This window comes from Syngnathus floridae, chromosome 6 (assembly GCF_059516105.1).
Source record: "Syngnathus floridae isolate MCC-2025c chromosome 6, RoL_Sflo_1.0, whole genome shotgun sequence".
Lineage (NCBI taxonomy): Eukaryota > Metazoa > Chordata > Actinopteri > Syngnathiformes > Syngnathidae > Syngnathus > Syngnathus floridae.
Genome location: NC_142418.1, coordinates 8644652 through 8657855, shown reverse-complemented (window position 1 = coordinate 8657855; position 13204 = coordinate 8644652). Strand labels below are relative to the sequence as shown.

The 13204-nt window shown below is 40.7% G+C and overlaps 1 long non-coding RNA gene across 15 annotated transcripts in view; it reads left to right on the top strand.

Moving 5' to 3' along the window:
• LOC148396396 (uncharacterized) overlaps nt 1–13204 on the top strand; it is a 97537-nt gene that overhangs the window by 49870 nt on the left and 34463 nt on the right. The gene's annotated exons all lie outside the window — the stretch shown is intronic.

Sequence of the window (13204 nt, the reverse complement as noted above, 5' to 3'; positions counted from 1 at the left end):
TCCCAAAATGTTTTGACGTAACAGTTGTAAACCTCTCAAATGTTCCAGTCATTCAAGTTGAGTAAGTTGAACCTATGGACTCCTCTTCAGGGGAAAACACTCTGACCAACTTGTGTCATTGTGTTCTTTTCAATGATTAAAAGGTGACTGCACTTGTTCACCTCTTATTCCTATCCATTTGTGTGTACAATCCAGTCCAGGACCTGTTGTGGATGATCAGGAAGGCAGCCTCTGTTCATGGCATCACTTGCTTGCCAGGTTGCCTTCTCCATCTGAGCATTGATCTGGACACATTGACAGGTTGTCTGGCATTTGGCAAAAGTGGCCATCTCAAGCTTCTCATTGTCTTCCTTTTAACGTATTATGCGTCTCTACCTGCCTGGCACCACAGTACATGCTAATGTGGGGCGAAGTATGTGTCAGTTATCTCCTGGGAAAAAAACACTGCCCTTGTTGCTTCATATAGCCCGGCCAGCTCTAGTGATCGGCTATTGATAAGGCTAATGTCTACCGATAGCTACCACGCTTTCATGTCCTGTCATAAAACAGCCGGCACCCTTTTATGTTGTTTTCCCAAGCCAAGGACGGAACGACCGTCCTGCAGGACCGGTCTAGCGAATCAGTAATCATTAACTTGCTGAGCCCAGCATTCCCCTTCAGATGTTCTACCATTTCACTTTTTTTTCCTCCATATTCTTTCTTTTGCTTCTTGTTCAACCTTCTCTCATCCTCCTCCTTTTGTTTTCCTTTTACCCCTCTTTTTCTTCTCATTCTCAAGCTTCCCTGATGCTCTCCTATTATTCTTGAAGCCCCCCCGCCCTTCGTGCCCCTCCCTCATTCCCTCTTGTTACTTTGCTCATCTTCGCGCCCTTCTTTCAAGCTGGCTATAGAACAAATGATGCCCCCTTCGCCTGCTAATGAATCAAGATACAGAGGGAGCGTGGTCATAACTGTGCCATTGACACATGGCGTTATATTAAAACATTAGTACCACTATATGACTTTATTTAGTACATGCCAAAGAAAATTGATTATGTAAAAGACATGGGACAAAAGGGGGAATCATCCCCAAACACCCCAACTGCGTTTCTCCTTTCTGGGCCAACTGCAGTAGCTTCTCTGTAAACGTCCTGAGAAATCATCTGGCGACGCTTCACCTCTTATTCAAAAGCATCCCCCCTCCCTTCCGTCTCTTGGTTCAGTTGTGTCTGATGCTGTGTCTGTGTCTGATAAACTTGAGAGAAAAGGGGTGAGAAAATCTCACCATAATTGTCGTGAACATTTTGATGTTTACTCTTTTTCTGTGTTTTGGGGGAAGAAAGTGCCATTGTACATATAAACTTGTGGCATTGAACACTCCATTGAAGGATCTGTTCTGTATTTGGTGGACAATCATACTGTAGCGTTTATTGAGGCCATCCTAAACATGTGTGCCATGCCAAACTCAAAGATTATTGAATTGATACTAACAATAAACATGTTCATGCACCTTCCTGTTCCCCAGCCTGCCTCTACCCACGTAATATCTTGCAAACACGATCATTTTCTGCCTTTGAATTATTTTGATTCAAGTGCGAGCAGGAGACACGGGCTATGCTTACACAGATTTATTTGTTTTAATCTGATCAGAGTTTGGATTAAAAGTTTGATCGAATGCACTGTTTACATGGACATTAAAAATATTGATGTAATTTGGACTTGCCTGTTCATGCATCACACTTTTGACCAGATCAAATCATTTTGACATGTGTAGATTGACAAAATATACCGGAAATAGTAGTTGTAGGGAAGAAGCCATCGTGACTTTCATCTCAACAAAACTTCTATTTCTATTTTAAATGTTAGCTTTATTTTGCGTATTTTCCCGTTTTGTCACATGCCTGCGTCACCTGCCGCACAGCCACTCCTTCATCAGCCACGCCCCCAATCAAGCTCGTTAGGTCAACCTTACTTAATCCCCGTGAATCCAGCCAGTCACTGTCGGTTCGTCCTCTTACCCTGCCTGTGACGCCACCATTGTGCTCTGCCCAAACGATTACCATTGCTCACGTTGCCCGTGTACCGACCCGACTCACCTTGCTCGCTGCCCATCCTGACCACTTGACTACGCTCTGATCCCCGCCTGCCTCGACCACCTGCTTGCCCCCTGACCATGACTGCATTCTTCCGCCTGGCACGCTTGCTCTGCTGCACTCTCCGCCAGGTTGGTTCCTGCCATCAGCCAGCTTGTCACTCCGAGGCCAGCACTCCACTGTGACTCTATCCCGGTCCTCCGCCGGTTCCTGTTCCACTGCCCAGTGACACCAGCCAAGCCGGCAGTGCAGCCTTCCACTTACCCTGTTTCAGTAAAGATCCGTTCTTTATTTGGTCGCCCTGCCTTGTTCTTGACACATTTTCGCGATTACAATGAGTTTATAACATAACAAAGCTGCAATCGCTCCTCCAGACTGCATTTTTGTATTTGCTAGTGTTGATTTTTAAGTGGCCAGCTGTATGTTCTTCTGGATGCAATGATGAACCCAGGGAGAAGGCATCTTCCAAGAATAACAGAAACACGTGAAGTGATGTTACAGACATGCACGGTAAAGGCGGTTTGTTCCGACATAAACCACCCCTCGTCTTCAAAATGAAGTCTTGATTGGAATGAACTTGATCAGAATACTCTAAATGGGGTGTGTACATGAAGCATTCTTATTCTAATCAGGTTTTTAATTCGATTAAACATAGCCACAGAAGTTAAAGCAACCACGAGGCCATACTAAGTGGAAAAACTGAGGAGAGACCAAAGAGGACAGAGGGAGATATTCATGGAAACAGTGTTCAACCTTTCAATTTGATTTCACTTTCACTTTCCAGCAAATTTTTTTTTGCTGCTCATTAATGTTATCAAGCAACAATGGCATGTTCTTTTAAATTGCCCGACTATACACAAAGGTGTGTGGATTAATGTAAGTGCAAGACTTTGATAAGACGATGTGAGTCCAATGTGAATGCTAGTAAGCTTGACATCAGCCATTTCTCCTCTTCAGATCAAATGTGACCATGTTGGCCTGTATCCACACAAAGTTTAATTATTAGTCACCTCTTATGTGGGGAAAGGTTTGTGAATTACTTTGAAATATTCAGTGAATTCAAGATGTGTTTGTATCACGCTGTCACCGGAAACTGGCCACAAACTAAATCTAATCTTTAAAGCTTTTGAGTTTAGTACTTCCAGTTATCTATAAGGTGCTCCTTATCAAAAATCCTTCTCAAGTAAATACAAAAATACAAGTTTCATTTTCACTCATTTCATGCACAATAAGTCATGAAGTAAACTTTCCCCACCTACAGTGTCCCAAAAGTGTTTCTTTGACCTTTTTAATGTCCGTAACCAAAAATTGTAAGATGTGAGTCATATACAGTGAATTTCAGGATGTAGTATTGTTTCTCGCTCAATTTATCATCCACTGTGCCATTTAAATTAACTTATTAACTTTTCTTATGCAGTTTAATGTTATTTAAATGTTTGCTGTACATGTCATGGTTTCCCATGACTTAAACAACAAAACTAATGCAAACATTCCTGGTGTCGTGGTTATTTTTAAAACTGATGCACAGTCAATATAATGTAGAATTGTGGTATCTTATGTATTTGATAACAAAGAGGTAAACAGATTATAATAGGCATTGTAATTTCACGTTGGCAAACTAAACGTGGTTGTTAATTTAAGCACACACACACACTCGCACGCACACACACACACACACACACACACACACACACACATTCCTGGAGTATGATCTAGACATATAACTTACTTCTTGGTAAGTGTGAGATAGCTGAGCATCTGTTTCCTGGGGTGCATACACACACACACACACACACACACACGCACGCACACACACACACAGTCTCGACACAGAGACTAGTTGGTGGTCATGGTGCTCTGTGCCTGACCAGCTGCCTGCACTGTTCTGCTGGGGGGGAAAAAAATCCTAGCTGCTTCTAGTGGGCGCTATTGAGACTAACACTATGCAGCTGCTGGAGGGTGCAGTGGTAGTATGAGCACATACTGTAGTTTGGCTGACCAAGGCTATCTAAGAAAGTCAGGCAGACATTCAACATAGTATTTATGCATGAAAGAAATGGGATATTAGCATTTATCGTTAGTTGACTGTGACAGGTCGGGGAATAAATTCATATTTTCAAAAGAAAACCTTAACATTTTCATTTCTAATAGTCATCCCATCCAATAAGTTGGTAACGACAGGTGAGCTGTAGAAAGAATAGTAATTATGCTAAAAGAATATTAACTGTACAGTGTGTACTAAACTAATAACGTGTCATAGCTGCAGATGTGGACATCATTCTCGATTAAATTTACAGGGTTAATTTGCAAGGACGGAAAGAATGGAAAAGTAGGGATGCTGGCTAAGTTGGGAACAGTCTTAGTTGGCGAGTCTTTTTGATAATTTGGGAAAATACTTGAATGTGTATGTCCTTAAATTTGAGTTGGATGCCTTGGATGTTGACAGGGGATTATTTTTGGTGTTCATGATGCAACACGTATACCTGTTGTGTGAGGACTGAATACATTTTATGAGGAGATTTAGGTGATGTATTCAAGTCTGCCAGTTCCTGTTATTGTCTCCTGCTCTACGATTTCCATCCTTCTCTTATGCAATTTCTGTCAGGCATGTTTTACTACACTAGGTTCTAGGTTCTGTGAACGCAACTGCACTATCGCAAATTAGTCATGAAAAAGGTTCATGACTAAAAAATGTTTTACGTTATAGCAATAACGTTATGACCACTCTCCTGAGAAATGGAATTTAACCAATAATGTTGCTGCTTGTAAAGCTACTACAGCCCAGCAATGGTAGTTTGTGTTTGTTGTATAGTTGTGCAAAATTTCAAGGTTGCTGCTGCTCTTAACTTGACACAGTAGATGGATGGATGGATGGATGGATGGATGGATGGATGGATGGATGGATGGATGGATGGATGGATGGATGGATGGATGGATGGATGGTTGGATGGATGGATGGATGGATGGATGGATGGATGGATGGATGGATGGATGGATGGATGGATGGATGGATGGATGGATGGATGGATGGATGGATGGATGGATGGATGGATGGATGGATGGATGGATGGATGGATGGATGGATGGATGGATGGATGGATGGATGGATGATCAGATGGACTGATGGATTTTTATTAAATCTTGTGAACTGCTGAGTCAGTTTTATTAGTTTCCGTTACTGTTTGTACTTTGTACATTTCAGACATCATATAAAAAGGTGAAATGAGGTGCAGCAGAAAAGCAGCAAAGTCAAAACGAGACTTGTCAGTTGTTGCGAGGCTGCAGCCTGCTGCTTACCACACCTCAGCTTACCTTTTTTTTCACATCCTTCTTGATTCATCTCAATGAAACATCCTGTTTGCTGCCATTCGGATGCATACGTACTTTGAAGCATTATAATATGCATTTGCCTCCCATTTCAATTATTAGTCATAGAAAAAAAAATCCATGGTCTGAGTGTGAATCCCTTTCAGTAAGGTGTCCTACCTCTAGGTGGTTGGTGAGTTAATGTATTATGTCTGATCACGGTTCACCAAAGCGAAACTTAATCCAACGTATTGGCTTCTGTTAATCAATGATTCTGCCTTTCTCCTTTCATTTACAGGAAATTGTGCATGAAAGGTAGCGGCACAAATTTTTAAAATTCTTTCCGTCATTCCAAACACGGCAATTATCAACAAGTCATGTGAGAATCTGTCACCCAGTTGTCATGTGACTTTTTTTTTTTTTTGCCTGAAATTTTAGTCAGATCCCTTTAGTAGCCGAGGTGAATTCTTCACACGGACTTCAAACACAGAGCTGCTTTTCCAGTGCAATTTTTTATTTTATTTTTTTCTTAAAAAGCATATACAGTATCTCAAATCCAAGACTGTAAAGGAGAATGAAATGTGGTAAAGAATTGAAAGCTGTCATAAAAAGCATTTAGCTATAATTACTGAGACACTTCAAGAGTGCATCTTATTGGTCCCACTCAAATTTGTCTTAATAACTTGGAAAATTTGATCAGTGTCTACGACAGCCTAAACAGTCCAGTTCAAGGCCATTAGATTACAATGACTTTGATCGTGGGTGGGCAACTCAAATGACATGGGGCCCACAGTTTTTCATCAACGCTATTGGGGCAGGCTACAAAAGGATCATGCACTTACTAACCAGATGTATGACAGCTATGCCTATCCATGCAGCCATGGGGATAACATGCACAATCCACACAGGAAGGCCAGAGCCAGAATCGAACCTCTAAACTGTGAGGAAGGCGTGCTAATGAGTGTTCCACTGTGCACCTATATAGTATAAATATAGTGATGGAGGTGGAGAGATGGATAGATAGCAAGAGGTTTACTCAGAGAAAGTGTGTATGTTTTTTAAAGTTGATTTTCCCATTTACTTATTTCTTTATTCTCATTCTTTATCAAATAAATGATGTCAGTTTGCTCCGCTCTCACTTTCTAAGGTTCTGCTTTTTCACTTACTTCTGTGCAAGCTTCCTTTCACAATCATGAATGTGGTTTTTTTTAAGTTGTGCTGCAGTATCTGCTTTATTCATCAAAGTGGCATTCTTGTCCAACACTCAAACCAGCAAACATGAAGATAGTTTTAGACCCCTGTGTCTTTTGAGTTTTCATGTCCTGTGTCTAATCCATTAAGAATACACTCTTTGTACAAAATAATTAATACCACCAACCTTTAATGTGTAAAACTTCATTTTTTGCTCAACAAGCATCAAAAGATGTTTTACTATTAGAAACAGTATTGTGTTTCTCGCTCAATAGTACTTTTGTCTGTGCAAACATGGACAACATTCATTATTTGCTTCCATTTATGATCTTTACAATAATTTGGTCGGTCGATTAAACACTTGAAAGTGTTCCAAACACCATCCGAGTCCCAGGTGACACTCTCGCTATTATTTGCGTACACAGATGTTTAAACTTCCACCTTCTGTATACATACTGTAGCTCAGCAAAATCCCCTAAGCCTCATTCTCAACTGTAAAACAAGACTGTCATCCAGAATAGTGTGTGTGACTGTCTGATCTGGCATGCACATTTGACTCCACTCTTTTTGGGGCATTAGGTACTTTATGTATATATATGAAGTGCTTAGCTGTCATTGCTAGTTATGTGTGTGTGAGTGCTGCCAGCAGAGGTTATGAATGACCTACAGCTGGCCTCGCTAGACAGCTGACCACTGAAGTGGTAATCATCGAAATGAGATTTTTGGATGATACACCAACAGTCGCCCGCGTGCTCTCCACATTGCTCGATCCATGGCTTTGTCACACGTGACTGCAGTACCATGTTTTTTTCATTGCATAGGTAGATAAAATGTCTACTTCATGTGAAACAATGGGAATATGGCAGGATTCATCACAGAGAGAGAGCGGATGTCATGAAGTCGAGCAAAGTCAAAGTTGTGAATTGAATGCAAAAGGGTGCATTTAACTTTTGAGTTTAACATTTGTGTAAATTCCGCATATCGCACAGAAATTCTCAAAAGACCAAGAGATCTGTGAGCATTGAAAATCCAAAACTTTTGACAATTTAAATTACTGACAAGTTTTCATGTAGCGCTGAAATGGTGTCACACAAATAACTGGAAAACAGAAGAAAGACCAAGAGCATATCGAAATATACAAAGATGACACACTGCAATCAACGCTCATTTGAATCATTTCTGTTGCATGTTACTTTAAACTATTCAAATGAAAAATTATGGGGGGGGGAAATTGTGAGTCATGCCAATTCAAAATATATTACCTCTCGCTTCATGGTTATTTGGATTCCATTGATTTGTCGTGTAGTATACACCAAAATGTCAGGAATATTCATCTTTCAGCTGAGGATCCCAAATGAACCTTAAATACATGTTAACCTTTACAGTTTATCGTAATTTGAGTGACTCTGAACTTCTAATTGCACAGGTCAAACTGACTTTTTGCACAACTTGTTTTCTAACAAAGAGCTGAAGGGGCAAAATTCACAACAGGTGTGTCAACACCACCAAGCCGCCCACCCTGACTTCCAATTTTATGCCTTTCTGTGTTTCCAGTGTTTCTGCAGCTCTGTGTAACATGTTTCTTATACTATATGACCCGCTAAGCTCAGTAGGTATTCCCCTTTTGAGAACATCCTGTTCGCAATGGCGAGGTACCATAGATCAATTGTTGGGTGCCTCATGAAGTCAAAATGTTTTTAGCATTATAGAGTGGACTGTATGAATACCACTTGTACGTGAACCAGGAAATTTTGTGCGTGATTCATGGGTCAAACACCTGTTGGGAACTTTTGCACTTCAACTCCTAGTTAGAGAAAAGCAAGCTGTGCAAAAAATGCTAAAACATTGACTTGTACATTCAAATGTTTAGAGAAAGTCTTAGTCCACCTGTAAAGGGTTTTAGGTTCATACTGAAATTCCAAAATGGATATCCCAAACATTTTGGGGGTACTTTTTGATTTATAAGTTCAAACCCCACTCCAAGGGCAAGAAATATACAATGATTGGCAAATTCTATTCGGCCTATATTCAATTGAATACACTATAAAGACAAAATATTAAATTTTCAAATTGACAAAGTGTTGTTTTTCTTTCTTTTTTTCCAGATAGTTCCTCATTTACAATTTATTGCCAACACCCCGTTCCACATTCTGTATATGTTACAACAATATCGAAACTGGCACGTCAGCAGTCCAGACGTGTCCCTGATTGAAAATATGGCAACAGCAAACCCAGACGGAAGTTTTGCCTCAAGCAAGAATTGGAAAGAATGCCTATTTTTTTTTTTTTTTCTCATAAAGACATGCTCAGTCATTGACTGTTCACCAGTGCGGGTATACCTGCCTCTCGTCTAAAGTCAGCTAGGACATGCTTCAGCTCACCCTCGAGGACATGCATTGATCTTCTGGTCATGTTTTTCTGGCGGATTGGACAAAAATTGCCATGGACACAATCTAGAATGATACCAAAAAATATTTATATTCCAAAGAGAGTGGAAGCTTTTATAACAAATATTGTATTTTCAGTCTCTGTAGGTGTAATGGCCAGGTGTTCCAATACTTTGACCGGTATCAAGTGTCAGAGTTTGAGAGGGAAATAGTGAAAGCGACAGATGGACAGAGAAGGAGGTGCCGAAGACAGGGAAACGCGGCTGGTGATAGATAGACAGGCATAGAAAAAGGGGAAGAAGGGAAACGATAAGGACAAAGACATCAGTCACGTTTATGGGGACTTACCCTCCTCCCCTTTGCGAGTGGACCTTGATCCAAGCCACACAGACTCCACAGTGTCATGGTGTGTGTGGGCTTGTGTCTGTGTGGGCTTGCAAGTGGTGACTGGACAAATCATGACTAAGCAGAAATTTCAACAAATGGAAGAGTAGAAAGCATTTTATCATGCCGGGTATTGTATTTAAGGTCAACCCTTTTTTTAGAGCTAGACCCAATTTGTGCTGCCTCATAATACATTTGTTTCAAAATCATGCTTCAGAAGTAATGAATGATGAGTCACCAAAAATGAAAAGTGGCCATTGCAGTGGCTTTGACCAAGAACCAGTGAGGTGATGGTAAAGATTGTGTTTTGATTTCAACATTTTATAATCTATCATGAGAATATTCCATAGGCATTTTACTTAATTTATACATAAAAGTGCCTTTTTAAGCAAAACATCTGTCCAATTTTATCATTTTGAAAAGCTTAATTCCAGACTTACCTTGACCCCATACTTACTTGGCGTTTATGAGTCATCACAATGGCTCAAATGGAGATGCTTTTTTTTTTTTGCCCCCTCAACAGCATGTTCATAGTGCTTTGAAAATCATCAAGTCACAATATTTAAAAAAATTAACTCATAGCTATTTGTAGGAGTAAAGTGGTTTAGATTTTACTGATAAACCTTTATACATTTTTACACTGTTAGTTCAGCATTTCAGATTTTAATTACTGTGAACCTGTTTATATGTAATTGTACACAAAAGCAAGTTTGCTGTTAAAGAAATTTTGCGAGTAACTAAACTGATTGTTTTTTTTTGTTTGTTTGTTTGCTTGCTTGCTTGCTTGCTTGCTTGTGTGTTGTTTTTTTTCATTCAGTATTTGTGTCCCGGATTTTTCGGGTCATTTCTTTCCACATGATACTGATAACTGATATGATCTTCCGAAAAGTATGCACGGATCCAAAGACACCCTCACTGACGTACAAGAGCTTAAGGCCCCGTGGTGAAATATCAAGTGCACAAATCTGCTTTCATAGTGGAGTGTTGCTATATTGGCGGGTTCGTCGCAAGTCTCCTCTTTAAAACTTGCACATCTCTCGCATTTGCGGTCTTGAGGCAACTGAATAGCAGCAATCTCTACAATAACTTGGCATTAAGGCTTGTCGCCTGGAAACAAACTTACCTTTGTTGCGCTGGTAATTAATCTCCCTCGGTGATCAACTTGTGAATGGGGAGCCTCATTCTAAATATCCTCATTGTCTGGTTGCCTTAGATTCACACTTTTAAGTGATCAGATGAGCTTGTAAAATGTGGGACAAGGAGGTCAACAGAGGCGAGCGCAAAAGAATGAACAAACTGAACCATAATGAATGTCACTTGATGTTATTCTCAAAACAAGCTCATTGAAATATGCACTGCTTCACATGCTTTTGAGTATGTGTGTCAAACACTTGCACTTGCAGTTCCTGTTTGGGAGGTCCGCTGGTTCTGGCAAACAGTGTCTGGTCTTATCTCTTGTGTTTTATGTTCCTAGCAAGCCGAGGGTACAAGCAGCCCTTTGTGGCCCAGAGGTGGCTGGTCTCGATCCAGACAGACCCATGCAGCTGTTCACCATTGTTGGGCTTACATGTGTGCGTGCGTTACTTGTGTGTATGTGAGCCGAGGCGCATGGATGGTTGTACGGGTAAATGTGTCCGGATGCAAACAAATATGTTTGTGTGTGTCGTGTGCAAGGTATTCAAGAATGATTGATTAAAAACACAGAAACAATGTCACATCATATCGACCTAATTAGCTTGACCTCTCATCATGTAGGGTCGAAACTAAATAAATTGCTACGTAACAAAATAACTGGTTGTCTGTTTGACTGAAATCAGCAAGCCGTCCTCACGGGTTGGTTTTATGATGTCTGGATATGACCCTGAAAGAAACCCTTTGGTATGTTTGGATTCCGCTTCGTTTTTGTCACGCTACACTGTTCAGTTCAGTCTTGGTTCACAATTGAAAGCAAAGAGCAAAAAGGCAAAGTTGCGTATTTCTCAAGTCACCCATCCAGCCTCAGTTTTTCAAGTTAACAGTAGAGGGCGTCTTTCACTCCAACGTTAAACTTTCAGTATTGCGGGACACTTTCATTTACAGCATGGCCCCTTTTGTTATTCTTGGAGAGTCTCTTGTTCTGAGTGACTTCAATTGGTCGGACTGCAGGTCGGCGATATTCACTCAAGGTGGAGGTGAATGTGTGTGGTAAATGCGATGCTGTGTCTGAACTTCAGCCCAGTATTTTAGCCCGATTCATGGCTCTTGTCTCCCTCGTCTCCCTCTCCTTCACCGGAACCCTGGTGACGCCAGTGATCCCCTCCCTGGAGGTTTACTGCTTGGTAACACAAAGTGTATTGTGCGTGTGACCCATTAAGAACTTCTAAAAGGAGCCATCGGCGAAGCCTGCACAAAGCCACGTGCTGTGTTAGCAGTTGCGTGAGGGGAGGTCAAGAATGTGGCCCTAAGACTAGGCTTCTGGTTTTTCAGTGTTACAGACATCTACTGACCAGGGAATATTAAGTTGATTGGCCGATAGTTGGCCCACGGTCAAGGGGGTGCTTTCCAAATATTTTTTTAAATAATAAAAAAGATTTGTTCTATGTTTTGATTTCGACAGTGACTCAGAAGGATTGTCCCACGCTACGACAAAATTGTTCTCATGTAGATAAGAGCCGTTTGTACTAGTTTATAATTCTTTGACAAGTAAAAATGGGCCGCTTTTCTGGTAGCCAGCACCATCCTTCTTTCAACCTTCAGCATCCTCCTTTGCTTCATGCATTTGAAATGTATCTTTTGAGTCGACCGTCGCCCTCCATGAACGTGTCACTTCCTTCTTCAGTGGTGCGTCAATCCAGGCGGGGTGTAATGCTAGATGGATCGTGAAGGTTAGCAGGCTGAGCTGTCAGCACAGGTTTCACCTGCTTGTCAGATGGACCCACAGAGACCGCATGACACTGTGTGGGGTCACAACACACGTGACGGATTACTTTGGTCACAATTACATCCCTCAGCTCCCCGCACAGATACTATTACTATTACAATTATTATTTTTTTTTCGCTATACATACCAAGTCATTTCTGTTAATTATTCATATTCATTCACATTCTTTTTTTTCCACAACAGGACTTGTGACTGCCTCAAGAATGTTATTGGTTTATATTTTTATTTCGCTTTTGTGAGTATTGATGTTTAAAGCCCGCAGGATAAGTCAAACTTGTGATATCACATCGCTTGATACTTGAGGTACTTTGAGTCTCTCCAATTTATTGCAATCTTTTTTTTCAGCCTTGCCTCCTTTTTTCCCAGAGGTACTAACCTGGGTTAAGAGGACAGTAATTCATACTTTGTTCACGTTACACAAAAGCTTTATCTCACTAATGTCTTTGTTTTCTGTCCGCAAAACTTTATTTTTCCTTTATCTTGACATATTTGGAATTGCTGTCAACAGCCTGTTTGTGCTTTTTCATTCATTTGTCTTTCTTTGTATTCTCTGTCACCTGAAGCAACATGGCAATGCAAGCAAAGGGCAAAGAGATTCCTAACAGATGAACTTTCTTTACAAAAGAGACAATACTGAAGTCTGCTAAGTATATTTTAGGTCAAAATGAGGTTTAAAAGATGGACAAACCCTCCCTGAACAAATTCTCAGCGCCCAAAGCATTTTTACTCATAGAGCAACCTGTCGAGTCAGGTTCTCAAATCAAAGTGGGAAGCCGAATGAAAAGATTAAGAAATTAGAGTAGGACCAGGATTCCACCTATACCCGTCTTCTCTTTGTTGTCATCCACCTGAATGAAACTTCATGCTCAGTAACATCACACATGAATTTCCGAAAGCCTGGTAAAGTAAAAAGCAGCTGCTTTTTCTTTTCATTCAAAACTGAT